Here is a 16,500-nt window from a genome sequence, read left to right as displayed (position 1 = left end):
TTAGCCAAGTCATATGTTGTCATGTGTCCTAATCTTTTTGTTTCTGGTATAAAATTTTTTTATTTGAACCCAAACAATGAAAATAAGCAACACACAACAATTTGTGATAATTGGAGGGTGGGGGCATTCACACCATTCATCATGCAAAACTCTTTCAGGTGAGAAGGGAAGGCCATGTACCTAGTTATGTAAAAAAAGAGATTGCTTCATGAGCTAATGGTTCATATATGCAGAAGGGTAAGATGAAAGCTTTACTTGATACAAATGTAAATAGATAAAGATTAAATAACATAATACATTAATATTTTTTAAAATGTGCTATTTGCAAACTTAATATCAGTAAACACAGAATGCCAAGGCTGTATTCCCATATATTGTTATAGACAGCTAAACCCTTTAACTATGTAACAAATGTTAGGGCTTTTCACAAAAGCCTAATTAACTCAGAGGAGCCTTTTAAAATACATTTACAACATACTTAAGGTCATATTTTCCCTGAACAAGCACTTATATGATATGACTGTTTTCCTAACTTGTTTTCTTTCAAATGGAGAAACATCCTATTTTGCAAATTAGATCCCAGGCTGGAACTTTGCATCTGAAGTTGCTGCTTGTGGGCCTTGGGGTCAAACGCAGTCCTGGGAAGGTAACTGAGAACACAACCAGTGCTAGGGAGGATGGGATTTTCAAATGCTGAAATCAGGGGATGGGTGGTGGGTGTCTGTCAGACACAAAGAGATCACCAGAATCTTATCTTCATCAGTCACATAACTTCACACACACCTCATGTGGGAACTACAACTTTTTTAGTATGTCCTGTTTCATATCTGTACATACTTGCTTGTTTTGTAATGAGATTGAATTACACCCAAACAGATCCTGAAACAAAGCTTCAAGTTTTCTCAGATGATGGATATGTTTTTACTGTACTCAGTAACTGATAAAGTTAACATGCAGAGGTGTGCTTGGTGAATGAGTCTCTGCAGGAGACTCTGTGAAGTGACAGCTGAGAAATTCTTTGGGAGACCTGACCTGGGGCCAAAAATAATGTTACCCAGAGTCACAATCCTATGCTACTTGGGTACAAACCTGGAAAAAAAAAATAAAGTTAAGGTGTACATTTCCCAATGTGACTCACTGTATTCCCAGTTGATAATAAAGTCTGGGAATAGTCATAACAGGTCAACCTTATGGAAAATTACAGAGGGTGAAAAGTGGCAGAGAGAAAGTCTTTCGTGTGCATGTATTTTTGAGTTTGTGTCAATCTTAATGTCTCTTCATAATACTTTTATAATACATTAAGCCTCTTGCCTACATATTTGGAGAAAATATGACATATTTGGAGGGAAATACAATATAGCTTATGTACTGGACTGTAAAAATATGTGTATGAAATAAAATTAGTTCCATTTGGTCTTCTAGTAGATTAAAGTGCTATCTGATGTTATCCTGTTTTTGCAATAGAAAAAAAAGTTAACTACAGACCATTGTTTCTAATAGGTAGAGAGATCTATTTTAGTAGTAAACTGGTTTAGTTATGAGCTTCAGATTTTGTGACTTCCAGATGTTGTGCAGTGTTTTGTTTCTTTAAAAGACAATAACTAAAAAGAGAAAATCCAAGGAATATGTACATGGGAACTGTAATAGTAGCTATCAGTATTGTGAAGAGATTGTTCTATACAGAGCTTTTTGCTGTTTATCTTGTATGTAATATACATAGCCCTTTCTAGATCCTCTGTGAAAAGAAAAGTGAAGCAACTGAATCTTCAGCATGTTCTCATCAGCCTAGCCTTCTAGGGTAATGCGAACTGTGCTATGTTATTAAAAAATGTAAACTAAGTTTCCAACTGCTTGTTTGTGTGAGATGGTCATCATTACCTTAGGGAAGAAGCCCTGCTTATGCAAGACCAGGCTCTTGAAAAGAAACACCTGGAACCCGGACCTGTGAGAACAAGGCTCGCCTGCAATGGTTGGCCACACCACCTAGGTGTTAGTGGCCCAACAATTAGTTACTGTAAACATTGGCACCCCACATTCTTGTGGATTTTTTTTTTTTTGGTATGTTTTAAGCAGATTACTGCAAAAGTCATGGGAAGATCCTCTGGATTTTGTAGATGTATGTATGCAGAGTTTGTAAGTATTGTTTGTGTCTTGGGCCTACTTTAAAACTTAAAAGCGTTTGCTTTACCAGCATTGATAAGAAACCTGATTTAGGGCCTGTTGACAGCAATCTCTTCTCCTTTGTTCCTTTCCATTTCAATCTGCGGACTCAGCCAGTCATATATTACTTAAAGACCTTCCAAGTATTTTCTTCCTGTCCCAACTTTTTCTGTGTCTTATTGAATTATGGGGCATATTCCTCATCACTTTGCAGACTTCTTTCTCCCTGTCCTCTGAAACCTGTTTGGTTTTTTTTTTCCAAGATGTAAAAACTTGTTAAATTTTCTTATATCAAATCTGATGACATTGCTGTTTGGATGAAAAAAATAAAGGGCCTAAAACTGAAGTTATATATTCCAATAAACCATCAAAGACTGTTAAATTCATTTAAACACTGCATAATTTGTTATAAACCTTAGGTGAGTTGATGACAGTAACATTTTTTGTCTTGTCGTTGGGCTTGTCTTTTGGCAACTCAGCTTTCTTTGATGTGACCTCAGGAAATTATGGAAAGTCTTATCCCCACCCCATCAGGAGATACCAAAGGACTGCCAGAAAATAGAATTCTGCCACAATAAGCACTATAACAGGTTAGGGAAGCTTCTGTATCCCCACAGAACTTGGATTCCCTTCCCCTATCAATGCAGTATATTACTACAGATGCTTTAGCTATTGAAAAGATAATATAATCAACTTTATGCTTATAAATTTAACATCTTATAAAAAAGGACCAATTTCTCAAAAACTATAGCAAAACTCAACCAAAATGAAATAGGTAATATAGTCCCACAAAAAGAAATTTGATTTATAATTAAAAACTTCCTGACAAATTTCCAGTCCAAAATTGTTCCCTGAAGGGCCTACCAAAATTTTAAATAAAAGTTAATATCTTCCATAATATCTTTACATAATATCTTCCAGAAAAGATGGAAGATAGGAAGATAGCTTATGAAGTCTGTATTAACTTGATTAATACAACAAAGAAAGGGTAAATACAGAACACACAAAAAAAGTTTACCTTATTTCATATGATTAATAACTCTAATGAACTTAACAAAATACTAAATAACAATAACTAAGTATTAAAAATAGATCTAACAATGTCTAAAAGTATTATATACCATACCTAGTGGAATTTATTCTAGGTGTACACACTTGCTTCAATATTCGAAAGTCAATAAATTCTACCTTGCTAACAGGCAAAAGATGCAGAAAAAGCATTTGTCAAAAGCCAACTTCTATTCATAATAAAAATTTTCAACAAGTTAGAGGAGAATTATCTTATAGAGGACAATCTACAAAAAACATCTACAGCTGATGTCATACTTAAATGAAGAATAAATGCTTTCCCACTTAATAGTGAACAAGGCAAAAATACCTGCTTTCACCATTCAATAAAGCTATTACAGCATGGAAAGGAAAAGAAATAAAAGGCATGCAGATGGGAAAGGAAGAAATAAAACCATTTCTAGTTGCAGATGACATTATTGTCTATGTAGAAAATCCCAAGGGAAACTACAGAAGAAAATTAAAACACACAGTCTAATTTGAAAATAGGCAAAAGGTATGGATAGATATTTTACCCAAGTTACGGACAGACACAGGTGGTAAATTAAGCACATGAAAATATGCTCAACGTGATTAGCTATTAGAGAAATACAAATTTAAACTACGGTGAGATATTACTACACATCTGTCACAATGACTAAATTATTTTTTTAAAGTGAGATAACAGAAAAACTGTGTTACTCATACTTTGCTAGTGAGAATTTAAATGCTACAGGCAATCTGGAAAACAGTTCTGCAAGTTCTTATAAAACTTAACATGCAATTATGATGCAGCCCAATGATTCTACTCTTGAGCATTTGCCGCGGACCGCCAGTCGAATGAGTCTCAGTCCGAGGGCTTTCAGGGCGAAACGGCTCAGGTTGATTGGAAGGTCGACGCAGGGTGAATTGACAGACTACTAGACACCACAAGTGATGATGAAAGCAGCTGTACTTTACTGATTTTTAGGCATGGTATTTATACATTTTTGACAATGTCTTACAAACTACAAAAGATATTTTTATGACTTGCTGATGCTTACAAAGTTCTTATCGAGTTTTGTAGATGGGAGTAGTCAACCGTCTTTTCTTAGACAATGTTTCTGCCCGTAAGGGGGAACAAAGGACTGCTGCTTATCAGCAGTTACTCTTTTACTTCTCTTTATCTATGTTTAAACCTTCTTTCTTTGTAAAACTGCTTTGTTCACATTTTGTATTTTTATATTTTTATATTTGATTATGATTTTTATGTTGTTAGTGAATTGATAGTGAATTATGTATATGTTTTAAGTGTATAGTGACAAAATTATAGAGAAAGCAATTTCATAGAAAACTTATTTCAAAGAAACAGTTTCAAAGGGACATAAGGTAGAGATAAGAGACCGGAGGGAGCGGGTATCTGGTAGGAACATCTTAACTTATCATCCCTGCATTCTCTTGATACATTGTTTCAATTAACTGACCTTTATGGTGGGAACGTGTTCCCTTGGAGACATCTAGTCTCCATTGTATAGATGAAGTCATGGATTAGTAAGTCATTATGTTTATTCTTAGTTTCTGAGGACATTCAAGCAACAATTAACCATTCAACTCAACAAACAAGTTTCAAACAGGTTTCAGGGTAAAGGTTATTCAGGCCTTTATGCCGCACCTCATGAATTCTTACGTTCACTAAAAGGCATGCTAGGCAACTTATGCGCTGCTGTCGCAGGCCGGGGGACCGGGGGCAACGCTCCGGGGAGCACTCACCGCCTTACCACAGTTTTTACAACGCGGACAGAGCCATCCCGCCACGGCTTGATGCCGGGGGTGCGGCATTTCCCCCTTTTTTGTTAATGAAACGTAGCTCAAAGAGGTCTTGGCGAACAGCCTTTAAGGAGGAAAAGACACAACGAAGGAGACAGGGTAACAGTAAAACAACACAGAATATTAAGCATCCAATAATGACAATAAACACAATGTACTGAATTCAGGACACAGGATTTAAAGATTTAAGATTGTCAGAGAGGGATTGAGCCAGTGAATCAAGAGAAGTGTTAGGTAAATGAGCTTCACTGATGGCAGTGATATCTTTTTGAAGAGTATGTAAATCATGTGTAATATCATTGTCCTTCCAGACACCCTGTAGATGAGCTTTAGTTTTGTTCCAGGAAGTGGACATATTATAAGGTAAAGGAGTTACACAAATAGCAGGAAAGGCAGAATGACATCTGGTTTGGAGTTTATGTTGTATAAACTTTATATCTTGTCCTAAGGCTAAAACTACTTCTTCTAGGATGTTAAGTTTTGCTTCAAGTTTATTATCTATGCTGGCTTGAGTCATTAAAGCTAGAGTTATGTTGCTGCTGAGAGAATTAACAAAGTGAGCTGTGTGAACTTCTTGAACCAAAGCAGTAGTGGCTACCGCAAATGTTGTGACTATAGAAATTAAAGCTAAAATACCGAGAATTAAAGCAGCTACAAACCTCTTAGGTCGAATTAACTGATTAACAGTATGTAAAACTTGTAAAGCAGAATTATCATACCAAGGATCATCTTGTAAATCAACAGGTAATAGTACATAAGAGGGTCTTTTAACAATTAAAACAGAATTAAACAAGCGTTCATTGAATAAATCAGTAGGAGTAAGACAATTTGTAACTTTACAAGCGGTACAAGAAATATGATAAGAGTTTTTAGATTGTGTAATAGTTAAATACTTATTTGGAGCTAAAAGTAGAGCATATGGATATCCAACACAAGTTCTTACTGACATTGCATTTGGTTTTGGCATATTAGGTTTTTTTTCTAATATTAAGTTGGATGCAGCAACAAGTCTAAATAAATCATAGTGTATTTGAGTTTTATTTTTGTCTTGAGCTACCCATATGGGCTCAACTAGACCAGGTGTGAACCATCGTCGTATTGGTTGGGGAGTACCAGACCACTGATACTGATGAAATTTATCTAATTGGTTCGAGAAATATTTATTATGATTAAAACAAGAAGTAGGAGAATAATCCCAGATGACTGTGTTTGAATTTATAGGAGAATGCTTGTTGGCAGCATTTGGGAATCCACAGGAAAGCCAAGTAGGTGTTTTAGTTAATGATGATTCCCAGAATTGATTTTTATTTCTATATTTTTTTTTTTTACAGTTAGGGAGAGGTAATGAGTTAACAGATAAACAGGTTTCATTATAATTAGGACTTCCAATAGTTTGTAACTCATATTCCCAAACATAACGTCTATTTGCATTATGAGGATCTGGAGCATCAGTTAAAAATACCCTGTAGTTAGTAGGTAAACAAAAAGGAGGTGTGTTGTCTCTTAAAGTAAAGCAAATAGGCAAGGAGTCGGCTTTGCCAGTGAAATTAATTAAAGCCGCAGCATGATGTCTGGATTCTGAGTCAGTTAAACCTCCTAAGCGGATTGAATCATTAGAAAGAATTTTTATGGGGTCTGTATCTAGCCAGCCTACAGGATGTAACAGTGGAGGATTAGGAACATAAGACCAATAAGCTGCAGTTTCTACCTTAGGAGTAGAGATTAGTGATAGAAACGCAAGAAAGTACATTGTAGGAGTTAGAGGGTTTCCTTGAGATATGAGAAGTTGTTTAGCTTGTTTCACCAGGGCACGGATCTGTGTCCACGTGGTCTTGGAGGGTTTCGGTGAAACTTCCACAGTCGTCCTCATTTGTGCAGATAGGATTTTCATCCGCCGCAGGCGTTGTCTTCTGCGCCGGGGTCTCCGGAGGAGCCGGTTTGATGAGCCGGTCTGGAATCCAGACGGGAGAGTCGGCATCCTGTGGAAATATGCAAGCATAGCCTCGTCCGGAGGTTAACAATACATCAGGGCCTTTCCATTGGCCCGATAATAAATCTTTCCAAAGAACTTTAGGAAGGGTGGCAGCCGATTGTGGCTGCCAATGGGAGAGAGCAGGGGTTAAATTGTTGGAGTTTACATTAAGGTGATTTAGGACGAATAAAGCATGGGTTAAAATATGATGAGGAGAGAAATATTTATGAGCTTTTTGTAGGCGTTCAATTTGTAATTTTAATATTTGATTAGTTCTTTCAACAATTGCTTGACCCTGAGGATTATAAGGGATCCCCGTAGAATGAGAAATCTTCCACTGTATACAAAATTGTTCAAATGCTCGAGAGGTATAAGCTGGAGCATTGTCTGTTTTTAATTGATGAGGAACACCTAGCTGCTGAAAGCAGTAAAATAGGTGCTGTACAACATCTTTGTAGGCCTCGCCAGGTCTTGCAGAGGCACAGATAAAATGAGAAAAAGTATCAACAGTAACATGTACATATTGTAATTTTCCAAAACTAGACACATGTGTTACATCCATTTGCCATAATACATTGGGGCGTAAACCCCGAGGATTAACACTAAATTTTAAAGGATGATGAGTAATAGGACAGGCTTTACACTTTAAGACTATTTGTCTTGCCTGTTCTCTAGTAATTTGAAACATTTTTCTTAATGCGTTAGCATTTTGGTGATGTAAGGCGTGGCTTTCTTCAGCTTCAGCCACTGATGCCACCATAGTACGTGTTAACAAATCTGCAGTGGCATTTCCTTGGGCCAAAGGGCCAGGTAAATTAGTATGTCCTCTTATGTGACCAATATAAAATTGATTATTCCTTTGCTGAATTAAAGTTTGTAGTTTCTTTAATAAAGGTAGAATAGTTGAGGTTCCTGTTAAAAGAGCAGTTTCAAGAGCTGGAAAAAGAGAAGCAATATATTTTGAATCTGTGTACAAGTTAAACCTTTGTTTGAAATTATTAAAGGCCGAGATTAGAGCCCATAATTCTGTTTGTTGGGCAGAGGCTTGTGTGACCTCTTTAATAAGAGGAGACAGGCCTGGGCTAAAAACTACAGCTCGACCTGTAGAGGAGCCATCTGTGAACAAGGTTATTGCGTCAGACAGAGGCTGTTTGGAACACATAAGAGGAAATATAAGTGAAACTGTTTTTGTAAATTCAATTAAAGGATGTTTAGGATAATGGTATAAGATTTGACCTGCATAGCCTTGTAAGGCCAATACCCAATCATCATTATTTTGAAATAGTTGTTCCACTTGAGTTTTATTATAAGCAGTTACAATTACATGAGGATCTTTACCAAATAATTCCCGTGATTTTTTTCTTCCTTTATCAATTAATAAAGACACCAGGTATGGATAATCAGCAACAATCTTTGTCTGAACATGTGGTAAATGAATCCATTCTAAAATACCTTCCTGCCATAGGCAAGCTGTAGGAGTATACTCAGTAGAAAAAATGAGTAGAGACCATGGATTTTGATAATTAATTTGTTTAACCCTAGCTTGAGTTAAAGCCTGTTCAACAACTTGTAAAGCCTGCAAGGCTTCTGGAGTTAAATGTCTAGGGGAACGGGGATTAGAGTCTCCCTGTAAGATAGTAAACAAAGGACTAAGGGTTCCCGTAGTAATCTTCAGAAAAGGTCGAATCCAATTTATTTCTCCCAGTAATTTTTGATAATCATTAAGAGTTTGTAATTTATCTCTCCTTATTTGCACCTTTTGAGGTGCAATATAGTCAGAGTGAATCCATTGTCCCAGATAACTTAATGGTTTATCTCTCTGAATTTTCTCTGGGGCAATGACTAAGCCAAATTTAGTTAATTGTTCTATAGCTTTTTCTAGCATTAGCTGTACTTTTGGCAGCTCAGGATGAGCTAGCAAGATATCATCCATATAATGAATTATGTAAGCACTAGGAAATTGTTTTCTCAGTGCTGCTAATGCAGCCGCCACAAATTTTTGGCATAAGGTAGGGCTGTTTTTCATGCCCTGTGGTAAAGTTTTCCATTGATATCTTTTAAACGGTTCCTGTAAGTTTAGAGAAGGAACACTGAAAGCAAAACGAGGACAGTCATCAGGATGTAAATTAATAGTAAAAAAGCAGTCTTGCAGATCTATAATTATAAGTGACCATTGTTCTGGTACTGCTACAGGAGACGGAAGCCCAGGTTGAAGGGAGCCTATGTCTTCCATAATGGCATTTACTGCTCTTAAATCTTGTAAAAGTCTCCATTTACCAGATTTTTTCTTAATAACAAACACAGGAGTATTCCACGGACTAGTGGATTCTTCTAAGTGACCTTTATCTAATTGTTCTTGTACTAAAATTTGTAATGCCTGTAACTTTTTTGTTGTCAGGGGCCACTGACTAACCCACACAGGAACATCTGTTAACCATTTTATTTTACAGGCATAGTTTTCTGCAGTGGCCCCTATGAAAAACACTGATCGTTAAGTTGATCACCTGTAACTAGTTTCATGTCTAGGACATGTAAAAGATCTCGTCCCCATAAAGTATAGGGTAGAGAGGGTAACACATAAGGTTGAAAGTAAATTTTCTTGTCCTTATATTCACATAACAAATGAGATGTACTACGCATGACACCAGAAACAGAACCGAGACCAACTAAAGAAGACCCAGTTCGATGAACCGGCCAGGATCTCGGCCAGTCGGAGGCAGCAATGCAGGTTACATCAGCGCCTGTGTCCATCAGGCCCTTGATGGGCCTGCCTTCTATTTTCATTTTTAACATCGGTCTATCATATAAATCATGTATAAGAGCCACACAATCTTTATCAGTAAATCCAAACTGTCCCTCTCCCCTGGCATCATGTAAGTGATAAGTGGGGAGTGGTATATATGGCAACAATAGTAACTGAGCAATTCTTTGTCCCTTATGAATTTGTGTAGTTTCTACTAGAGACTTTACCATGACTTTAATTGTATTTTCAGTATCAGAATCAATTACTCCTGGAACAACTTCAAAATGTTTGGTGTAATTGGAACTTCGTCCCAATATAACACCAACAGTACCTGGTAATAACTTTCCTTTTATTCCTGTGGGAACTAACACAACACCATCATGTTTGGATATGATTATATCTTTAGAACTGGCAAGGTCTAAGCCTGCACTGCCAGGAGTCCCACGTGGGAGATCATGAATTGTCCATTCAGGTGGTATACAATTAATAGTAGATGTGGGCTCTAACTTAGGTCGTACTGCGGTAGAAGCAGGAGACTCTCCCTTGGAGTCGGGGCTAGGAGAACGCCCCTTATCTAGTTTTTTGTCTGGTTGGTATCAATAAAGTTAGCACCCTTGTCTGACAAGGGGGTTCCATCTTTATGAAATTTAGATTTACATTCATTTTTCCAGTGCCTGCCCTTCTTACAACGAGGGCATGGTCCCGGGGGTAATCCACGGGACTTATTATTATTATTATTAGCACCGGTGGATTTCTTACAATCCTTCTGTATATGACCTGGCTTCCCACAGTTATAACAAGTGGGTAAGTCATGTGGGGGATTACACCCAAAACATGTATTACTGGGGTCTCTATCAAAAGCACCTTTAACATATGAACTAAATTTCTGACCCCGCATAGCTGCAGCAAACGCCATTCCCTGGACGATTGCTGGTGAGGCATCCATGCATGCTTTAATATAATCTTGTATTGTACCTGTTTTCCTGAGTGGACGTATTAAGTCCTGACACAGCGTATTTGCATTTTCCCAAGCCAACTGCTTGAGTAATAATGCTGTGCCTTCAGACGGTGGGAGCATTCTATTAATAGCTTCTTCTAGGCGAGAAATAAAGTCAGGATAGGATTCTTCCATACCCTGTTTTATGCCTGCTAAAGTTGTGCCCTTAGTACCTGGAGGAGGTATTCTGCGCCAAGCAGAAACTGCATTGTGGTTAATCATTTCTAAAAATTGCCGTGGTAGTTTAATTTGATTTTCAGAGGTGGCAAATTCATCTGTTCCTAAAAGCATAGATAACGTGGGCTGTGCCTTTCTACCTACATGTTGATTAACGCTTTCTCTGCATCTATCTTCATATTCTGTTCTCCATAAGATATAGTCACCTGGGGAAAGCGTGGCCTTGGCCGTTTGTTGCCAATCATACGGAGTAAGCCACTGACTACTGATTGATTCTACAATTTGCAAAGTATAAGGGGCAGAAGCTCCAGATGTACGGACAGCTTGTTGCAATTCTTTAAGTGTCTTTAACGACAGAGGTTCCCAGGTGGGTGGTGCCCTTTCCTCGGTAGGAAAACGTACCGGGAAAGCGAAAGTAAAATCTCCCTGCTGACGGGCTTCTCGCACCGCCGCCTGAAAGCCTATGGGCGGCGGGGGGAGACAAGGAGGCACACGGGGAAGTGGAGCCCGCAAAGTTGGCCTGGGTGTAGTTACAGGCACACGGACTGCCGGATAATCTCGGCGAGGGTGAATGAAATCATGCATGTTATCTTTTTCATCTGGTTTAGTAAATTCATCCACCACATCCCACTCGTCACTATCCGATGAATTATCAACCGGTGGGAGCGGCGGTAGAATATTTTTGAGTGTTGGAGCTGAGGGAATGACGCCCTCAGCATTAGATATTGGCTCGGGGTCTTTAAGAGCCTCTGGGGGGACTTCATCGTAAATGGGTGCCACCTTAGTTTCAGGGCTTCCAGCCTCCGAATCAGTTTCTCTTATGAATGCTTCTAAAAAGGTATTGTCAGCTAAAAGTTCTCTAACCTGTAACCACAAAGGAAAAGCTTGTGGGGGCAAAACCTGCTCCCCATGTTCCTGCATGTAATTCCGCATTTCGCGTCCCACTCTCTTCCAGTCGGAGAGAGAGAGAGAGCCTTCCTCCAGAAACCAAGGACTAACCAACTTTATGAAATGCATAAGCTCCTCCAACCGTTTGAGAGACACATGAAAACCATTTTTTTCTAACAAACGCTGTATCATGACACCGAGCATGTGTTCCTCTTTTGCTAATGTATGCCCCATGTTGTCCTGCGGATTACTCACACTTAACCGGTCAGCCTTTACCGGCGGGACTCGAGCTCCCTGGTGAGAGTCGCCTTCAATCTGAAAAGAGAGGAAAGAAAGAAAAAGAAAGATCACCTGTCCTTCAGGTCCCTGTTCGAGGGCGCCAGCTGCCGCGGACCGCCAGTCGAATGAGTCTCAGTCCGAGGGTTTTCAGGGCGAGAACGGCTCAGGTTGATTGAAAGGGCGACGCAGGAAAATGACAAACTGCCACACACCAAGGATGATGAAGAAAGCAGTTGTACTTTACTGATTTTTAGGCATGGTATTTATACATTTTTGACAATGTCTTACAAACTACAAAAGATATTTTTATGACTTGCTGATGCTTACAAAGTTCTTATCGAGTTTTGTAGATGGGAGTAGTCAACCGTCTTTTCTTAGACAATGTTTCTGCCCGTAAGGGGGAACAAAGGACTGCTGCTTATCAGCAGTTACTCTTTTACTTCTCTTTATCTATGTTTAAACCTTCTTTCTTTGTAAAACTGCTTTGTTCACATTTTGTATTTTTATATTTTTATATTTGATTATGATTTTTATGTTGTTAGTGAATTGATAGTGAATTATGTATATGTTTTAAGTGTATAGTGACAAAATTATAGAGAAAGCAATTTCATAGAAAACTTATTTCAAAGAAACAGTTTCAAAGGGACATAAGGTAGAGATAAGAGACCGGAGGGAGCGGGTATCTGGTAGGAACATCTTAACTTATCATCCCTGCATTCTCTTGATACATTGTTTCAATTAACTGACCTTTATGGTGGGAACGTGTTCCCTTGGAGACATCTAGTCTCCATTGTATAGATGAAGTCATGGATTAGTAAGTCATTATGTTTATTCTTAGTTTCTGAGGACATTCAAGCAACAATTAACCATTCAACTCAACAAACAAGTTTCAAACAGGTTTCAGGGTAAAGGTTATTCAGGCCTTTATGCCGCACCTCATGAATTCTTACGTTCACTAAAAGGCATGCTAGGCAACTTATGCGCTGCTGTCGCAGGCCGGGGGACCGGGGGCAACGCTCCGGGGAGCACTCACCGCCTTACCACAGTTTTTACAACGCGGACAGAGCCATCCCGCCACGGCTTGATGCCGGGGGTGCGGCAAGCATTAATCCTAGAGGAACAAGGACATTAACACACAGAACTATACATGAATGCTCATGGCATCTTTATTGATAATATTCACAGAATTAAAGCAGCTCTGAAGTCCTTCAAGGACTGAATAGTTAGACAAACTGAATCATACAAAGCATAATATACAAAGTATACTACTTGGAAATAAGTAGTTAATTTTGTTAACTATGGCTATGAAGAACAGTTGAGATTTTCTCAAAGAAATTATGCTGAGTAAAACCAGTTAATAATAAAATACTACAAGTTATATGATCTATTTATAAAACATTGCTGAAATAGTAAAATTTTATAAAAGGAAAACATTACTTGTTGCCAGACATAAAGTCAGTGGTTGCTGTTATAAAAGGGCAATGCAAGAGATCCTTGTAACAATGGAACTATTCATTATCTTAGCTGTGGTGGTGGATACACAACTTTGAATATGGTTAAAATGATACAGAATTAGACAGTTCAGAGTCACCTGACCATGGAGTCCGGCACATAAGTCATCTTTCTTGCTAGCTAGTGAGCAACTGGTAAAAGCTTTGACCTGGATGGGGAGCTGGAGCCAGAGCAGCCACAGCAAAGTTGCAGGCCCAGCTTGAGGCTGCACTGGGGAAGAAGCACATGGAAGGTTACAGTTCCAATGCCCCCATGCTTGGTTTCCTTCTCCCTGATCTGGGATCTACAGCAGCACCTGAGAGAGAGGGACCATGCTGTACCTTCATGAGGTCCTGGAAGGCAGTGCAATCTCTCTCCCAGAGGTTGTTAAGCCTCCCTGGAACCCAGAACTAGCTCTGGGGGAGAGATTAAGATACAGCTGTCCAAAGAACAATATAAGTGGATCACTCACAATGTCACCTGTCAAGATTAAAAGGATGGTGGGTCTCTTGGTGACCTGGGAAAGCAAGTGAGATCAGCAAAATCTCTGGTAATTACTGTCTTCAACTTTACTGTCACGGTGATGGCTGCCTCTGTCTGCACTTAGCATGGAAGACAGTATATCTTCACAGAAATGGCCTTATGGTGCTGGCTGCATTGTCATCTCGGTGGTGAGTCTGGCTGGGCTGCATGTCAAAGTGGGGGGTAAAGAAGGTGAGTTGCTAGAGCTGTAACTTGGTGCTTCACCATCAAAGTCTGGAGAAAGTTTTGCAGGGCTCCTGGTTCCTGACTGCCACTCACTGACTCTTGGTCACTATATCAGGCTGTTTATATTCAGTTGCAGTTAGTTAAAGGACCAGGCCTGACCACCTGCTGTGCCTGTGGAAGTAAACCCCAATCTGTGAATTTCTAGAGGGAAAAGTGGAGGAGACTCACAATAGCACTTCTTTAAAACTGAAAGAACTGATCTATTGGTAACTTCTGAACCCAGTGCCCTTCCACTTTCTCCAGACCCTCCTGGGCACTGCTTGGACTGGGATTTTTCCATCAGGAATAAATGGAATTCAGGCCTTTCCATAAGTAAACCACATTGCCTTGAACTTGGCTAAGTGCACAAATCAATTGCCATCTTTTTGCATACATTTTTTGCTACAGATCCCTTTTCTGGAAAATAAAAGTTGAACTGAAAGATCAAATGACCATTTGGTCCTTCCTCTGAAATGGAGCCAAAGATACCTATGTTGTTCTGAAGTCTCTGTGATGTTTAACTTATGAGAACTTAGATTAATGGTGTGATGATAGAATCTGTGTAATGTACTTACAAAGGTGTCAGCCTCAGTTCTTATCCAATAAATATATATGTACATATTGTATAAAAAATAAAAATTAAAAATCTATGGAACTGAATACCCAAATGAGTACAAATGAAACTGGGGAAATCTGAATAAGTTTATGGATTTTATCAATGCCAGTAAGTTGTTTGTAATACTGTACTACAGTTTTGCAAAATGTAAAACTGTAGAAACTGGGTAAAGTGTACACAAACGCTCTTAGTGTTATTTCATGTAACTACCTATGAAACTACAATGACCTTAATCACATTTTTTTTTTTTTTTTTTTGAGACAGAGTCTCACCATGTCACCCTTGGTAGAGTACTATAGCTTCACAGCTCACAGCAACCTCAAACTCTTGAGCTTAAGCAATTGTCTTGCCTCAGCCTTTCAAGTAGCTGGGACTACAACACCCACCACAAGGCCTGGCTATTTTTTTGTTGCAGTTGTCATTGTTGTTTTAGCTGGCCCTGGGCTGGGTTCAAACCTGTCAGCCTCAGTGTATGTGGCTGGTGCGCTGCCCACTGAGCTACGGGTGCCACCCTTAATCACAAATTTTAATTGAAAATACAACAAATGAAAAAATAGTCCATATTCAAATTTAGAAAGTCTCAAAGTGGTCAGTTCTAAAGTTATTTTTATAAATGTAATATAATACCAATGAAAATTCCTATGAACTTTCTCAAGCTAGATAGATGATCCTAAATTTCTCATGAAAAGTAAACACATCAGATTAACTAGGAAAACACTGAGCAAGAAGGGCTTTGAGGAAGGATTTGCTCTATTAATTAGTAAAAGTACTGCAATGATTGTGTATATGAAAGAAGAAGGAACAGGAAAGGAGAGAAGGAGATAGAAGACAAACTTAGAACTAGATCCTACATCATATAGAAATTTAACATATGATAAAGTCAGTATTCAAAATTACTGGAGCAAAGGTAATCTTACAAATATATGGAGTTAGAACAACTGGATAATTAGTTGCCAAAACTAGAATCAGTTTCTTTCTTCATGCCCCTCACAAGAAAAAAAAAATTGTTCCAAGATCTAAATGTAAAATTGAAATGATACAAATACTCATCCTATAAGAAAAATATGGAATTTGTTTTATAATCTAGGAGTGGGGAATGACCTTTTAACCAAGACTTAAAATCTATATGCAATAGAAAAATAATTTAATACAATTGATGACATAAAGTAAAAAATAAACAACAAAGAGCAGGTACAGTGGTTCATGCCTTTAACCCTACCTACCATTTTGGAGGCAAAGGGGGGAATTGCTAAAGGCCAGGAGTTCAAGACCAACTTGGGCAGCCTAGAAAGACCCCAGTTTATACAAAGTGTTTTTAAAAAAATTAGCCATGTGTGGTAGTGTGTTACCTTTAGTTCTAGCTACCTGTGAAGTTTAGGCAGGAGCATCGCCTTGATTCCAGGAGTTTGAGGTTTCTGTGAGCTATGATGATACCACCGTACTCTAGCCTGAGAACAGAGTGTCTGAAGAAATGTCAAAAGGCAATTAACCAAAGAAAATATTTGCAACATATATTATAGATAAAAGGCTCACAATGAAAGGCTCAAATGATCCTGTGGAAAATGGGAAAACAATTT

At 38.5% G+C, this 16,500-nt stretch overlaps 1 pseudogene; it reads left to right on the top strand.

The window, feature by feature from the left end:
- The first annotated feature begins 227 nt into the window (after window positions 1-227).
- On the top strand, window positions 228-14,294 carry LOC128572479 (transmembrane protein 199-like; annotated as a pseudogene).
- The last annotated feature ends 2,206 nt before the right edge of the window (window positions 14,295-16,500 follow it).

Source organism: Nycticebus coucang, chromosome 20, assembly GCF_027406575.1.
Source record: "Nycticebus coucang isolate mNycCou1 chromosome 20, mNycCou1.pri, whole genome shotgun sequence".
NCBI classification, from domain to species: Eukaryota; Metazoa; Chordata; class Mammalia; order Primates; family Lorisidae; genus Nycticebus; species Nycticebus coucang.
The sequence above is the reverse complement of the archived record's forward strand: the minus strand, read 5'-3'. Positions and strand labels throughout refer to the sequence as shown.